Below are 17,746 nucleotides of genomic sequence, written 5' to 3'. Positions count from 1 at the left end.
CACACACACGGACACATGGACAGAGGCAAGCAGCTAATCCCAAACATGTTTTTTCAATCATTCCAACAGGCAGCTTTCTGACAGCCAGTCCATCAGGGAACATAGAGGCACCACATGCACCTCTTAGGGGCTGCCTGTCTGTCTACACTGCCTGTCTGTCTACAGTGCCTGTCTGTCTCCGATGCCTGTCTGTCTGTCTGCACTGTCTGTCTGTCTGTCTGTCTGTCTGCTTTCTGTCAGCCTGCCAACTTGACTGTCTATCTGTCTGTCTGTCTGTCTGATAGCCTGCCTGCCTGCCTGTCAGTCAGTGTAACCATCTGAAACACAATACCACAGAGAAAGACATGAAGTAATCCACAGAGGTGTATTCTATCGTTAGAGGTGCATAAGGCTGTGGTAACATCAGGTTGGATAAGAAGAAGTTATTTACGTTCCATATGCTCTATTTGGATAAAAGCACATTAAATCAATACAATGTAAATATAAATGTATAGATACCTGTGATAGAGAGCTGGAGAGAGGCTTCTACGACCAATTGGAAAGCTACAGAACTTTTCTGTCCTTTGACAAGCATGAAGTCTGCCTTTGTCTGTAGTTTCGGATTAAGCTGCGTCGCTACTATAAACAGTGGCATCCTTTCTGAGTCTGGGATTAATATATCCATATATATATATATATGCACACAAGTGTCAAAAAATTCTGTTTTTTCAGCGATCCATCATTTGTCAGCTTTCTCCAGGAACATTTCCTCATCATCTGTCAACCTGCGAGCAGCTATTGTTATCTCTGGAGTGATGTGATGCATTGTGGGTATGTGCAAGGGTGTGAAGCACAAAGAGGGACCGCTAAAGCGCTGGTATCCACGCCGGCTAGCCTTATCTGCAGATGAAAATGCTATTTGCGGCGCATGAATAATACCGTTATACACGTTTAAGCATATCATATGACTTATTCATTTCTGTGAACGGTCTCAGCTGGGCCCCTGCATTGATTTCACAGCCACAGCAGGTCTCCAGAAATTCTCTATTGGTTTCCCAGCTGCCCTCGCAAATGATCCGCAGTGATTACTATCTATAAAGACCTGCCCGCAGAAGGCATGGAAAACCCTCATCCTCACTCTTCCAGGTCTGTCTGCGTGTGTGTGTGTGGGGGGGGGGGGGGATTGTGTGTGCGTGTGTGACTGTGTGTGTAAATGTGGGTTTGTGAGTGTGTCTACAGTATGTGCTTGAGTGTGTGTCTTTCTCTGTTTGCGTAACAAATGTGTGTCTGCGTGAGTGTGTTTACAGTGTGTGATTGTGTATGTGTGTATCCTGTGCTTCTGTTTCAGTGAGCAGTGTTCCATCATCGGTACAGCCCTCCCGGACATGGTTTTCACCGCCCCCCAGGGACACACATCACCGCAGGCCTGGCCTCGCTCACATGGTGGGTGTGTGTCACCAGGGCTGGATTCCCCCGTCTGAAATCTTAACAGGACAGGAATGAGAGTCAAATAACTTGAGGACGGGGGCCTGGAACAAGAGCAAGACATGGTTTTACAGTGTAAACGTGGGCCATTAAAACCCAGACCCTGTCTATCACTCTGCCCCATGCTGAGTTTGCTTAGTGAAGCGCTATTATGCAAATGCAGTGCTTGCTGATCCTGACTGGGGAACGTATCATTGAAGCTATTAAAAGAGAAATTGTAATAACCCGTCATTGAGGTGACTCCATTAAACGTTCCTGAAGGTGTAATCCCATACTAAACTGAGCCTATTGATTAGGGCTTTAATCCACTGTGGATTGATGTCCAGGGGGCTACAGGACGCTTGGCTGGAACAACCCATGAATACCCAAACAGAATATATCCAACTGCCAATGCATTGTACAGTTGTGTCATTCTAATGTCTTCCGCTAACAAAATAATCCTTTGTTTTTCATGTTGATACTGCAGCGCTTTACAAAGGTCAGTTGCTGTTGTTGTCCTGATTACACAGCGAGCGAAAAAAGAAAAAAAGAAGAGAGAAAATACTAGAACCCGCTCCTTAAGCCTCAAAGCGAACCGCTCGCTAAAGTCCGTCACACCCCACCTGCCACCCCCTGGTAATCTGAAAGCCCCCGTGGTCTTACAGCGCCTAAGTCTGAGCTCTGAGCACCCCCCCTCCCCCTCCCCCTCCCCCCCCCACCTTCTGCCCCTGGCCAGCCCGGAGTAATTGGACTACAGCCGATTAAGCGCTGAGCAGTGGTGCTGTTACCCTTCTGTTGTGGTGACCCCTTGCCTTTTAGACTGGTTATCTCTTAACCCTCCATTTTTCCCTGCACTTCATTTCTCAGCTTCTGCATGGCTGACCCTGCCTTTTCACCTCCCAGGTTATCAAAATGGCCCCTGAGTGTTTATGTGTGGGTTCTCTGTGCAGCACGAGTTGCGTCGACCCATTATAAACCTAAAAGACTGTTTTGCCCAATGCTAACTGGGTCAAAACCTTGTGATGGCGTAAACGCTGTGTTTCTCCAGGCTGACTGAAGTGTGGCTACATTTGAGCATCTTTAGCCTCTGACGGGGTTGTGACAATTGATTTATAGCTCTATCTGAATTAATCTGAGAACAACAAACGATTAACCCTGGGATCGAATGGAATCACAGCCAAGGGCTGAATCGCTCTCTTAATGCCTCTGTTCTGCGCTAATGCAATTACATGCGATTTGACAACTCTGATATAGGAGTTATTCATCAAAATCCCTTTGATCTTGCTACCTTTTGAAAGTCTTGTCCATTGATAATTTCTATCGTAATCCTTCTTTCCTTATATTATATATTATAAACAAACGTCTGTTATTTCCAGACTTATATAACTTTACGAACTTGAAATAAACAGCTCCAGACTCCTCTGCTCTTCCCCACTACTCTGCTCCTCTCAACCTGGTCTCCTCTCGAGATAGAGAGAAATCTTTAAAAACTGCTTAATCAAGAGAGATGGAGAGAAAGAAAAAAGAAAAAGAAAGAGAAAGAGAGAGAGAGGGTGGTTGTGTCCTGTGTGTCAGTGTGCCTCTGGAGGCAGAAACAGACAGCCCTGCTGAGGCCATTAGTACCGACGGGGGATGAAATCGGTCAGATCAGCTGCAGCTTCACAGGAAAGCTACAGGGATCCAGCCGCCGCTGAGGTAGATAGGGACCACGCCACGCAGAGGAGGACAGAGAGAGAGACATACAGAGAGAGGAAGGGGGGAGGATGAAAGTCATATGTCATTTGGTCCACAGTTGCAGCCCAGAGCAAAGCAGAACAGAATAGAGCAAAGCACAATAAAGCAGAACAGATTTGAGCAGAACATACCAGAGTAGAGCATAAGAGAGTAGAGATGAATAAAATAGAAATTAGTAGTAGAGAGCAGAACAGGGTAGAATAGAGTATAATAGAGTAGAATAGAGTAGAATAGAGTAGAATAGAGTAGAATAGAGCAGAGTAGAGTATAATAGAATATAGTAGAGCAGAATCGAATAGAGTAGAATAGAAAAGAATAGAGCAGAGTTCAGGTGGAAAAGGCTTCCCTTTGTGATGCAGATGACGACGCAATCAGGGCCCCTTTGTCTTGGCCCGGTGGGCTGTGGTCCTGGGACATTGAGAAGCGGACACTAATCCGCTGGGTTTGTGTTCTCTGGGCGTGCTCAGAAAGGCAGCACCACAGTACCTGGGGTGTGTGTGGATGGGGGTCTCACACACGAGGTCTGACCTCTCTCAGGCTAGGCGCCCCCCCCCCTCCTCCTCCTCCTCTTTCTCCTCCTCCTCCTTCGTCCTTTTCCTTCCATGCCTTCTTCCGACTTCTCAATGGCGGTTGGTTTCAAGCCGGGTTCTGGCGACGCAGGAACTAAGCCGTTTGTGCTTTTGAAATATGCATTAGAAGACGCATGGCAACAATGAAAGGTGCTCATAATCTCGAGCGCTTGATCAAGTGTTTTTCACATGTGACACACTGATGGTTTGGAATTAACCAGTCAGGCTCACGCTCTAATTAAGGCGTTCAAGTTGATTGGTGGGAATAGACAACGTAGGACGTGGAAGTGCCTCAGCCAAAGGGGAGTGAAAGGTAAACAGAGATCTGCAACGTGGGATTACAACAAACAAAACCCTCAAATAACACGCTCACAGTGTCATTGTGTCAGTGCTAAACTAAACCCACATACTGTACTCTTCTGAGGTGGCTGGTTTTCCTTATTGAGTTTTGCAGTCAGACCTCTTATTAAATCAACTCTTAACGTCTCCTCAAACTTGATTAGCTTGTTGTAACATTCTGTAACTGCCAGACAGCACTGCTGTGACACCAGACAGCTTGTCAGGGTGCAAAGCGTTGAAGAAAGAGTTGAGCCTATCCACGGCCATACGACGCGTGCTATAAGGCGTTTACGTCAAGCCTGAAAGTTGTAACACAATGGTTTAAATCACCTTGGTCACAGACTCTCAGTTTAGTCAGGCACTTTTGCGGCAACACGCTGAAACAATTATAGCCTTAGGATAGAACAACACAGCTATCATGTGGCTTTTTTCAAGAAGAAAATGGACTCGAGTGATCATTTAGACAAGCTGTATTAGCATAATACATAGGTGCTCAATTGTTCAGCTTTTTCCGGAGCACAGTCGCTCCAGTGTAGCATAAAAAACTGCTTATGGTGAAATCCTACACACGGACCATTGGGAAATTGATATGGCGGTCTCTGTGGTGAACAGAGCTTGTGTTGTGCACACCGGACTCCTCACTGACAGCGTGGATGTGAGCTTGACCCCCGCTGTAGTACTGAGCCATCACTAGTACCCCTATCTTCTGTCATGACATGCCCCTCAGTCCACTCACCAAGGAGGGACTCCGAAAACCTTCATGGAAAAAAGAACCAGTTAAGAGAATTCAGGAAGAGGAAACGTTGGCATGAGCTAGCCGAGCTTGCGCAGTCACCTGGTCTGGCTACCCATTATGTGAGCACGGGCACTGAACCACCTCTGGTGCTCATGGGACCTGTTAGACTTTAAACGAAGGACAGATCACAGTCGTCGCATGAGGGTTGTTTAGAGTCTGAAGGTTCATGTGAAGACAGAACTCTGTCACAGCTCTTACAGAACGGAATATATGCAAGACTAATACACAGGTCTTTTTACTGTATAGACATCAAAGTATAAGCATATTTGTGGACTACCTTAAGTGATTTATATTTATATTAAAATACGATGAGACAAAAATAATCGGGCTTTTAAGAAGAAACAGTGTTTTTTTGTTTATTTTCCAATATTTATTTTATATATTTGTATTTGGAAAATTACATATAAATGTATTTCAATATAATTTTCCAAATAAAAATTTATACAATAAATATTGACAAATAAAAAATAAAAAACTTGTTTTGTCTTAACAGCCCGACTCTTTTTGTCTTGTGTAATATATATATATATATAAAAATCCTAATTATCTGTGTCCTTTTTTAATGTATCGGTCTTGTATAATTATTTTGTGGAAACACAGAAAGTCCAACTAACGTAGGACCACCAACCACTCTGCTATAAAAACATGTGCACTTTGATCACTTTGAACTACCAACACAAAACTGTGTGTATATGTCACTTCGGAGAAGAGCTAAATGGCACATGAATGAATTTATTCATTAATACATGAATTTATAAATATAAAATCAGTACTAGCAGAGATGAATGCCAGTATTCTGAAGATTCTATTCATATTCATTACTTTGATATTGAAACATTAATTAAATAACACATGACTATATTTGTATATTTTATCAAAGCTGGTTGGTGTAACGGTCTTAATGTAACAACTGACTGCCTTGATGTAACAGAGGGATGGCGTTGTGACCATGGGCTGCCGAGAGGAACGGCTACAGGACAGAAACAAAAGATGGCCGGCTCAAACTGCAGCCGCAATGAGGTCACACCACACCAAGAGGGGACGAGGGAGTTAGTTGCTGGAGAAACTCACATACACCCCCCCCCCCCCCCCCCACAGACACACACATGCAACCACCACAACCCCCCCTCCCCTTCATGACTCCTCAGCAAGCAACCTCTCTGAGCCCCACCAGCGATAACCCCCATCCCTGATCTCAACCTCAAGGTAGCTTGTGGATGTCCCCGAAATGTGACACCCATCCTGAAGTGAAACAACTGGTACCAGCACTAATTGAAATTTTGCATGCAAAGTGACAATGCCTGGGCCCTGGGCAGCCGGGATTAGAGGCTGAATAGAGGCAGATTCTTTGTGAAAGCCCACAGTGGTGGTTGGCGTCCACACGAGATCCCCGCATCTGCTCTCCCGTTCGACTGAGAAAACACTAGATTGTGTACAGCCACTCATTTTACCTTCATTTAATCCTGTTTCAGAGATCGGCCCTCCACCCTTCCGCCCCCAACTCCTACTGCCTTTTGTTACCCCGATAAAAACCATAACACAGTATCCATGTTAGGATAACACGTCTATCTAGGGTTCCTCACTGCAGCCCTGTACACACTGGCCTCCTCCTGTTACATCTGAAAGCAGCCCACTCAAACTTGGCCGACTTTTCAAAAAAATTAACCACTGGTAGTTCCATGCCCCAAACAACTGTTATCTACGTGTGGTAGACAAACGCGTAGGAGAACACATAATTGAATTTGTTTGTGGAGGAAGACTTCTCTTTTATATAGTAGCACTGAACAATGAGCCCTCTTTCAGATCGGCTACAAACCAGAATCTTTGGCAGAATCTAAGGAGAATACACACAAAACACATTGTACGGTACAAAAAAGCACAAGGCTACAAAAGCAATGAACCCGCAGCACTTGAAGTCTACATTACATAGTCTGAGCAGCTGCTACAAAATATAATCCCAACTAAAAAAGATATTATTGAGTGAATTGTCTTTACACAGCACTCATAAAACAACATTAAGTTCGAAGCAGCGTTTCCTTGGTGATAAAACGAATCCTGTCATAGTTTCTGTGAAAGACACTCTCAAGTCTTGTCGTTGTCAAATGAGTGCAGCTGGTCCCACACCTGTGGCTGTGACCCAGGTAAACAAACCGATAGGTAAACAAACAGCCATGTCTGACACCACAGGTTTAATAAGACTTCCCCGCCAGAGCTCTGATTCCGATAATGTGTCTTACAGAGACTTGCCTGCTCTCATTAATTACCACTGAGAGACTTTCACATTGACTGGGAGGGGGCCTGTGTGTACTCTCCTCACCAATCTCCAACGACTCAGTCGTGGATTTGTTCGTTAATGAACTAACCAACGTAACGCTTCGGAGAGGGAGTCTTAAGAGTTCACTAATGCATCCCAGGTGGTTCGGTATTATGATTGTGTGGTAAAAAAGGAGCCGTGCCGATCGTTGCCCTCTTGGTCTAAAGGATGGTCATGGGTTCAGCACACACTTCGCCTTTCATACCGGCAACAAAACGTAGTCAAAGCTGACATTTCACAAAAACGCTGGTATTATATACAGAAAGAAAGCATAGAAAGGGAGACCAATTTTAATTTATGTCATTACTGCAAGCACCGTGAACTTTTAATCACAATTGAAACTGTGACAGCGCAACTTTCGTCAGGGCGGCCATTTTCTTTCTGTGTGACCTCGTAACCATCAACACTATTCACTGCATCACTACTCCCTGTTGCGTGTTGTTTTTCGGATTAGGGCGGCAGTGACCTCTTTTTCAACTCTTGATTTTTCATACGTAGCCCTCTCCTGCTTCTTCATTGGGCGATAGGCTGGGGTGACAGGAAGGGGAGGACGTCTCTCCTCTCTGTACTCCGAGTGTGTCTGGGCTGAGGGTAAACCGTCACGATGTTCAATTGAATATTGAATACTTCGAAATGCGTTTTAAAATCCACATGATAAAGATCAAAAGGGTGGGTTATACATCTGTCACAGAATAGAAATATATTAGATTACGGATCATAGTTTGTCTAAAATGGGATGAAACACATTGTGTTCCACACAACAAATAGTCTGAAAGTGCAGTATGTCGTACACAAGGGAGTTTGGAACCAGGATAGCGTTATAAGGTGTCCTGAACCAGGTCTAACCATGTCCCTCTGACTCTAAAGGCCTGTCCTCTGCATACTATCATTACAGACTGAGCCAACGTAGAGCACGAGTTCTCCTGAAGGGAACAAAACAGTTCCATTGATGACTACGGTAAACACAATCCCTGTCTGTCACTGAGAGTGAAATATAGCCGTCTCTTTCAAGGCTCTTTTAATATCTTTTGCAGTCTCACAAGGAGGTCACGTCATATTGCCACGTTTGCATTCCAGAGACTGCAAAAAGCAGCATTCCACTCAAAGCAATTGCTTTAGAGACATCAGGCTGCTTTTGTTTTGCACTACATTGTACGCTACATGGTTAACTCTCTCTAGGGCCTAAAAACAGTTGTTTTGAGAGAAGAACATCACTAACCTCTGGCAAACAGCCACTTTTCTACGTTAACCCTGTCACTCCCTACCGTACACAGAATCATTGTGGAGCTGTAAGTCTCCTTTTTTCAACAGATACTTACTCATTAATCTTAGTGCGTAGCGGATTTACCTCCAAGATGAAAAAATGAAAGAAGAAATGAAAAAAATTTGCATTCCCAAAAACTCCTGTACATAGAATACATGTTTTTATTTAGTTTTTTATTAAGCACAGACCCACCAAAAATGTGGGTGTAATTATCCAGTAATAATAATAATAATAATAATATTCAGATAATTATAATTGTTGGTACACAATACAAAATGTATTAATTTATCGTAATATAATGTGTATTGAATTGTACAAATTGGTGCATAAATCATTGGGACCAAATCTCTAGAATATATATGATACATTGTATATTTTTTTTATGGGCCAAATTTAATAGTTGCATGGTTTGTGTTGTTTTATTTTATTAATTTCGGATGGGTTATAAACTTTGATCAAGATTGGTTGTATACATTATTACAAATCCATGTACATTAGTACTAATCAAATAATACCATCGACAACATATTTTTTATAGCCTACTATAATACAAGGAGAATATTTGGTTGGTTGTATCTTGATGAAAGTAATGAAGATTGTGAAGAAAATAAATATATAATACACATAGGTTCAATAACGGTGCTATACAAACTGGCCCAACCAATTGACACAGGCCTACGCTCAAGAACCCTTTATTAACAGTTTAGGACCAATTAAATTGACTACATTGACTAGCTTGTAGGTTACTGCAGAAGCTTCGACCATTTTAACCAGTGCAAATTAGGCATGCAAGCTTGTGCATCAGACATGGCTACTCATATTTACTATTCTAAATGTAAAGCTTACATTTTAATTATAGTAATTGCCTACTCAGTATGTAGCCTAGTCAATGCTTATAGATAGACAATGCTTATTTTAAGAATGGCAATGTTGTTAAATGCAGTTGTAAATATATCATATTCAATTTCTCATGTGCAATTTAATATAGGGGAAATTAAATTCACAGTGGGTTTTTGACCTGTAAAAGGTCGAGGGCGTATTGGCCGACTCTATTCAACCTGCTCAATAAGAGACTGGGCCGTGGAGGTCTCCCGCATCTTTTGTAGCAATCAGTCTCTAGAGTATTACACATTAATTGCGGTTTAGACTAGAAACGTAGGTTATTCACAAGATAACATTAACTTTGACAAAAGCGTTCAAATCTCTAGAACGTAGAAAAGTTCAAATCTCTAGAACCGCTGAGTTCTCATTACTATCGAACCTTTTTGAGAACCAACGTTAATACGACAACAACAAAAAACCCGCACGCTCAGGCAGAAAACTCATCACAATTCGCTCGCACTTCAGTCTTCCGTGCCCCAGTGATTTGCGGTGGGTTCCAAAGACGAAGCGCACAGAATCATCTCACCATCAAGAGGCTCGATGCAACAAAATGCAATACCGTGCTGTCTGTGAAATGATTCCCAGCTAATGTGACAGTGGCACACAGCTTTCATTGTACAATTGAGAGAATAAGCGCCATGCTGCCTGCATGACAAAGTGCCTGTCCGCTAAAGAGTAAAGAGGGGCTGCGGTTCCGGCGGCTGTAACCAAGATACTGTCACATTGGCAGCATTATAACGTATCAACTAGCTTGACAGGTGTAGAGCTTAACCTGTGCTGTTTATTCGCTTGGGATGCTGTAGCCTAATTGACGTGAAGCGACAGCCTACAGGGACCTACCTAGGCTACCTGTGGGGATACGGGGATGTTTGGTGCAAGATCCACTTTAGAAGCCAACGGTCAAAAGCGCCGTACAATTTATATTTGAATTTCCATTTCCAATTTCCTTGCATATTAAATGTTGGAATTGTTTAGTCTTGCCGAGTGGAGTAAATCGTTCAACGTGCTTCAGAAAATGAGCTGTTATCGTCCGTGCGCTTATAGATATTATTCACAAGGGATAAGGCATTGTCTTACCTTCTACTGCTATCACGCTGGGTATTATCCATAAAATCCATAGAATATCCATTATTGGTTTCTTTGGACGAGAGTGTAAAGAGCCCAGACATTCAAATAAGATAAGTCCTGAAAGCCATTGACAGCAAATGCTGACGGAGACGAGCGGACCTTCACCTTCAATAGAGTGCAGTGGATGCCATAGAAAACTCAAATCTGAACCAAGTTTGGGCGAAACCAAAAGAAGCAGACAGGGGGGAGAATCGTGCAAAACAGAGGTGCCCGAGTCGGTTAGCTATATCTAAATCGCAAACATTTATGTTCTGTGTAAAGAGAGAAACCTTACGTTTATAACATGTATACGTTTAAACCAATCATTTTGCTCAATGCGCCCAGTAATGATAACGCAACTTAATCTCACCCATCAAAAACAATTTCCAGAGTCCCCGCTGTCAATCATTAGGAGAAAGAGTCTCTTAACTGACTGTTTTATACTCATAATCAACATTTAGGAGTTACTTTCTAGGGCAAGTTTTTTAGTATACAGGCGATTCACCTTTTGGCTCCCTGTCGGAAAATAACTATTTTTTTTTTTAACCGATTGTCTGAACTAGAGTTTCAATCCCATTCGAGGTTTACCGCTGAACAGGTGACAAGGAGCGTGGATCAACTAATAGTAAGACATCGTTATTTTTATGCTCAGGTGCATGTCATTTTTTCCGGCTCTACTTCAGAGATTCTGTGACCTTCAATTAAAAAAGAATCGGTGTCCTATAATATTACGAAAAATGTAATATGCCCAAATCCTCTCTTTAGGATTAGGTGAAAAGTAGCCTAGGAATGTAGCCTACCTTTTCACCTTAGTATAAGAAGTTTCAGTCGGACGAAGAGGACACCAGGCTTACAGTAAAACATGCAAATATAAAAAAGATTGTTTGTTCACTATTTTAATTGAGCTATTCCATCTTTGTGAACCTGGTCCATACGCATAACGGGCCTTTATGCACGAAATAGTTTCAGTTTCAGCTCATTCTGTAGGATATGCACAATAAAAATATTTCGCCTCACAGCCTACTGCTCTGAATTAAATTGCCATGTAACAATGACGTCTGAGAAAGGTTTCTCACTGAAATAGTTGTCGCTGTGTAATTTTGATCAACTTGATGAAGTAATGTATAATATTACTGTTCATCATCACAGTTAGAATATATAACCATGTTGGTCAGGGTATTTCAGATGGAGACAATTCATCTCAATCGGTTAATTATCTCTCATATCCTTGATTTGAGTTCCTATAAGATGTAAATCATTTTTTACACACTATTGAAACACACTTCAATCGATCATTTCCTGATCACTCATTGGTATATATTTAGTAAAAGAAAAACAACATAATCGTCCAATAAACACGTTGTAAAAATTACTGGTGATATACTGTCTGTATTAATTCATACAGTATAACTATGCCTAGTTAACATTTAAGAGTTGGTTAACTACAGACCAGCTATAGAGTTACATCTCCAGACCCTCACTTATCTCACTTGGATCACTATGCACAGCCTGTAGAATCTCATGTAGCTCACTCACAACTCCATATACTGTAGCTACATTCTGTCTGGGTGGGAAGTCATATTTGTGCATTCATTATAAAATGATTATGTATTTCTTGTATGTATTATTCATGGAAATGAATCAAACATATAGCTGTATTTTTGTATTTATTAGTTTATTAGTATTTTGTATTATTTATTTTCTTCACAATTGTATAATATAACTGTTCAATTGTTCATTATATTAATATTTTAACTGTCAGAATTTGAATAGATAACGATGAAGTAGATACATAGATACAAATAGAACAAATAAAAATAGTAATATTAATTATACTTTATATATATGTATATATATATATATATATATATATATATATATATATATATATATATATATATATATATATATATATATATATATATATATATATACTTTTTCAGTTCTAATTATTGAATATTAAGATTTAGCATTTTCTAGCATTTTACATTTCTACTCTTGATTTAAAATTGCAGTGTACACTTGGTCAGATTTAAAGAATACTTTATTGGTCTGTCAAATGTCATCGCAAATAGTAATGGTTTGTTGGATTTATACTTGTTACACATATTTATGTCTGGTTTTGGATAGGGCTATAGTCAATCATTTTGATTTAAAATAAAAACTATGATTAAATTGCAAACGGTGCACCCTCGGTTTGTGGTTTATAACACTCAAAGAATAAAAGTATAAAGAAAACGAGAATGGACCACTTCATGTTTTTAGAATCAACCGCTTCTGGTCTAAGTTGTCACATCATGTTGGCACAGTAAGTTGCACTGTCATAGCTGCCATGACCCAGCTTGCTGAACCAGTAGAATGAATCTCTGTGTGTTTTCAGAGGTATATATTACATTTAGTCATTTAGTCATTTAGCAGACGCTCTATCCAGAGCGACTTACATTAAGTACAGGGACATTCCCCCCGAGGCAAGTAGGGTGAAGTGCCTTGCCCAAGGACACAGCGTCATTTGGCACGGCGGGGAATCGATCCGGCAACCTTCTGATTACTAGCCCGACTCCCTCACCGCTCAGCCATCTGACTCCCTATATCTGGAAATCATACAGTAATGTCACACTGTGCCTTTTTTCCCACAGTAAAATACAGTACAGATTTCTAAGTAACATAGCTGTTGTTCGTTTGACAGGGATGTGACATCTGAATTCATTTTCCCTTCGGAGCCAAAAGCCACAAACAGAATTTTGGAATTTCCTTAAAGCAGTATAAAACCGATTTCCTGTCCAAGCAGCTGGTAGTGTAATCCTAAAGATTTTATACAGACCAAAGCATGATGGGTAAAAAAAACCATTACAGTTTTGGATTTTATACTAGGAGGTGGCAGACATGAGGAAAGATGCCTTATTTTTTTAACTTTGTGGACAGAGGGAAGGGATTACCATTCTACCACTTCCCTATCTAAAACATTTCATACATGTCTTCAAATTATAATTTTTATCTGTGAACCCTTGAATTGCTGCATATGTAACATCTGCACTCAATTGGCCATTTGCTGTTACTAGGGCCTGCCTCTGTTGATTTCAGGAAAACCCCAGATCAGCATGGGCGGCTACGCAGAGAAGGCAAGCTTCTGTGAATTTAGTCAATAACGGAGAATCGCGAATGGTCGGTGATGATGTCGTTTTCCATACGTGTTACGGACAAGGAGGGTTCAAACCTTCTGTCTGAAAAGAAGCAGGAAGGCAGTCTTCAGGGCCACCAGAACATGCAGTGGTGTCTCACTCGCCATCCAAAAACACACGCTCAAAGGGAATAACATCTTCTACAAATCAAACACTTTCAAAGACATTTTGCTCAAACGGTCGATCTAAATGTGCTGTATGTGGTTTAATGTTCAAGCACATGTGAGTCAGAAATTGAGGCAAACTGTAAAATGATTAGCTGTGCAGAAATTGCACCCCATGTACGATTCTGTCTGAAACTCAATGCTTTCAGTGGTAAAGTGATTCTATAAACCAGTTTGTGGGTCTGGTTTCTTCTTGTGTCTCTCAAATACAGAGCTAGAACTCCCATGAAACCTTCACTGGTCTTTTCCTCACACTAGTCCCACACTTTTACACTGAAACTTATATGATGAAGTAAACATAAAACCTGCATAACACATTGAAAGCTCATTGCCATGTATGTCTGAAATTTGTGAACACTTTTGCTTTGTTTAATTCATTGTTGTTTTTTATATTACTTTCTAAATGTGGAACCGTAAATAGGCAATTGATTCTTTTGGAAGGCATTTGTTTCAGTGTGTTAAAACACATGTTTCGATTATTTGATTGCTCTTGTGCTCGCCAGTTCAGAAAAGGGTCAGCCTTTTAATCTGAATGTTATCCGGATTAATTTGATGGTTCTTTGCCTATGTCAAGGTTAGAAAAGTTCTGAAATCTAACAGCACATGTACTATTTTTCAACATTATCCTGATATATAAATCTCTAGCCTTGCTGTGGATTGGAGTTACATGGAAGTTAGATTATGTTACTTTTCTGTTACAACGTAAAAGCAAATATCTTTGAGTAAAAGCAAAAAGTGATGGCAGTGACTTATTTTGTAACAGGTAAAGCGCATAACAACTGTTGATAAATTGATTTTATTCTGATTATCTTTACTTACGATGTGCAAAAGAAACATTTTCCCTCCATCCGTGTCACTTGACATGGCATCGCAGTGACTGTATCAACAGTGCCATCTAGAGTTTCAAAAACAAGCAGTCATGGTTTAGTTCAATGTGCTTGTAATACAGACCACTAGGATTTAGTGACACAAAAATGGTGTCTGAGCTTTCATATTCAGGTGTATGTGTCGTGTTTTAATTCTGAATCACTGATTCAATTCTGAATTTCAATGTATTAGTGTGAATACTATTCTGTCAAATGTTTAACTATATTGTGTTGGTTCTCATTCTATTTTGGTCTGAAGCAAAATGTTCCTAAACGCAATAGTCCATGTGGGATAAGTACCTCATCGATTGTTGCTCCGATCACATTGTGGTCCTATGGACCAACTTAACTTAAATCTACTCAACTCAACATTCAGTGTGTGTGTGTGTGTGTGTGTGGGGGGGGGGGGGGGTTGTGTGTGTGTGGCATGAAAGCTCAAGCAGCCCATAAGTGTCGTTAACCTCCAGAAATGCTTAGCTTCAACTTTAGTCGGTTCACAATACTCTCTCTTGACCGGAATTAATATCACCTTTAGCCTTAAAGGGCTTAGGCAGAGGTGTCATTCTCAGCTGACCCTGGCAGCAAGATAAAGACACTGAGAAAGTGCACTGGCCTGCTCTGTACCAGGTCGCTGTTTGACCTCTGACCCCAGACAGAGTCGACCAACAGGACACTTTAATCTAGAGAGAAACCTCTGCACCAGGATTAACCCTCCGCCAGCCAGCCAACACACTGGCTGGCCTCTAAGTGCGATCCGTGGGCTAAGGGAGAGAGCAGAAAAAAGAGGGGGGAAAGTAGGGGGAAAGAAAGGGAGAGGACAGACATAAAAAGAGAGAAAGAGCAGAGAAAGATAGAGCGAGGGAGGGATAGAGTAGAAATAAAATGAAACATGTGAGAGATGGAAAGAGAGCGCAGCATCAGGGGGAGGAAGGAGCAGGGGAATTAGTGTGTGTGTAAGGGGAGGGCTCTCTTCAAAGTACTTGAGGACTGGAGGTATCATGTTGGTATTCAGCCTCAGGTGGACTTCACCACCTGCTTTGGCTCTGCATTCCCAAAGCCCCAGACTCCAGAAGGCCGGCTTCATTCAGAGAGCCTGTTCAGACAGTCTGGCAACAACACCCTTCCCTTCAACATCCCTCTCAGAACTCACTACATTCAAATATCATAAAACAGAAGGATAACTTGAGTCAAATTTCCACATGACTGATTTCAATAATTACAACATGAATACTTGTCTTACAAATAACTATAAAAAAGAATATTTGTCATATCTTTATTATATGAATAAAACATTATTGACAGTAACTTCAGTACTGCTGGCTGTCATGTAGAAGCTGACCCCAGACACCCGTATTTGACATTCACACTTCTGATTTGGCATGGATCACACCACTTTACTAAAACTAAGAGGGAGAAGAACATTAGAAGGTGGCACTCATACTAACTCAGTCAGATAGGCAGATCAGATTCAACTTGACTTGATGTATCCGGTGATTGTTCATACTCTAGTATAGTCTGATTATTTGTTTAAGGTCTTGGATAAAAGTGTCTGCTAAATGACTAAATGGAGAAAGGAGACCGTTTCTGCATGTGTTTGTGTTGTACTGGTGTTGTTGATGAGTGCCATGTTTCTGCATGTGTTTGTGTTGTACTGGTGTTGTTGATGAGTGCCATGTTTCTGCATGTGTTTGTGTTGTACTGGTGTTGTTGATGAGTGCCATGTTTCTGCATGTGTTTGTGTTGTACTGGTGTTGTTGATGAGTGCCATGTTTCTGCATGTGTTTGTGTTGTACTGGTGTTGTTGATGAGTGCCATGTTTCTGCATGTGTTTGTGTTGTACTGGTGTTGTTGATGAGTGCCATGTTTCTGCATGTTTGTGTTGTACTGGTGTTGTTGATGAGTGCCATGTTTCTGCATGTGTTTGTGTTGTACTGGTGTTGTTGATGAGTGCCATGTTTCTGCATGTGTTTGTGTTGTACTGGTGTTGTTGATGAGTGCCGTGCTTTTGAGCCTCCTGCCAGAACCTTAATTCCAGCCCAGTAATTTGGTCCAGCTTTAATTACAAGCCCTGAAAGCCTTGGCAGAATCGATTATGACTTCCTTGTTAGTCAATTCACTGTAAATCCGTTTCACCAGGGTGGTCAAGACACTCTTAACAATGACTTAGTCTCTCTGTCTCAGTCTTTCATCTCTGTCTCTCTCCCTCTCTTCCCCTTCCTTCTCTCTACCTTCTTCTTTTAACCAGTCATATTCTTAGATCTCTGAAGCAACAGATGGAGAGGTACAACCAGATATGTACACCAAGAAGATTCCCTCCTTCTCCTCACCTTCCCCTCACCTCCTCTTCCTTTCCTCCTACACCTCTTCTCCCTCCTCCTCCTCTGTTCTTACTCCTCTCCTCGTCTTCAGCTGTCCCCCCTTCTCCTCTCCTGCTCTTCCTCTCCTCCATCTCCTCCCCATCTTCCACTTCTCCTCCCCCTCCTCCACTTTTCCTCCCCCTCCTCCACTTCTCCTTCCCCTCCTCCACTTCCACTCCTCCTCCTCCTCTTCCTGTCATTCACCTATCCTGGACTTTTCCCACTGTTTCATCAAACATCATCTCCCATCAAACCAGGAGGATGTTTCTTTATCAGTCTCGGTAAAGGCTCCTGAGAGGCGATGATAGAGAAACCTCACTGCATGCCGGATACCTGAGGACATAGGTCAGCTGACACTCGCACAGAGCAGCACAGATGGAAAACAAACACACCCACATTTATATCAAACAAAGGCTGAAACCTCAGATGAAAAAAAACTAATAATTCACGGATAAAACCGTGACAGCTCGGTTGGTTTTCCATCTCGCTCACAAGACAGACAGGCGTGGAAGGACCCCCATCTCAGTGAACCCAGATTGACGAAACATGACAGCAGCCATTTGTTTGAGTGTGCATGCGGGTGCAGAGCGTGACTGGAGAGGCAGGGTGGGTTGGGGCGGGGAGGGGGTGTATAAAGTCGGACGATTAATTGCATTATCACAGCAGATACTGGACGCATCGTGCACAGAAAACAAGAATGGCTCAGCAGGACAGCTGAGCGGCAACAATACC

This window comes from Hypomesus transpacificus, chromosome 9, assembly GCF_021917145.1.
Source record: "Hypomesus transpacificus isolate Combined female chromosome 9, fHypTra1, whole genome shotgun sequence".
Taxonomy (NCBI): domain Eukaryota; kingdom Metazoa; phylum Chordata; class Actinopteri; order Osmeriformes; family Osmeridae; genus Hypomesus; species Hypomesus transpacificus.
The sequence above is the reverse complement of the archived record's forward strand: the minus strand, read 5'-3'. Positions refer to the sequence as shown.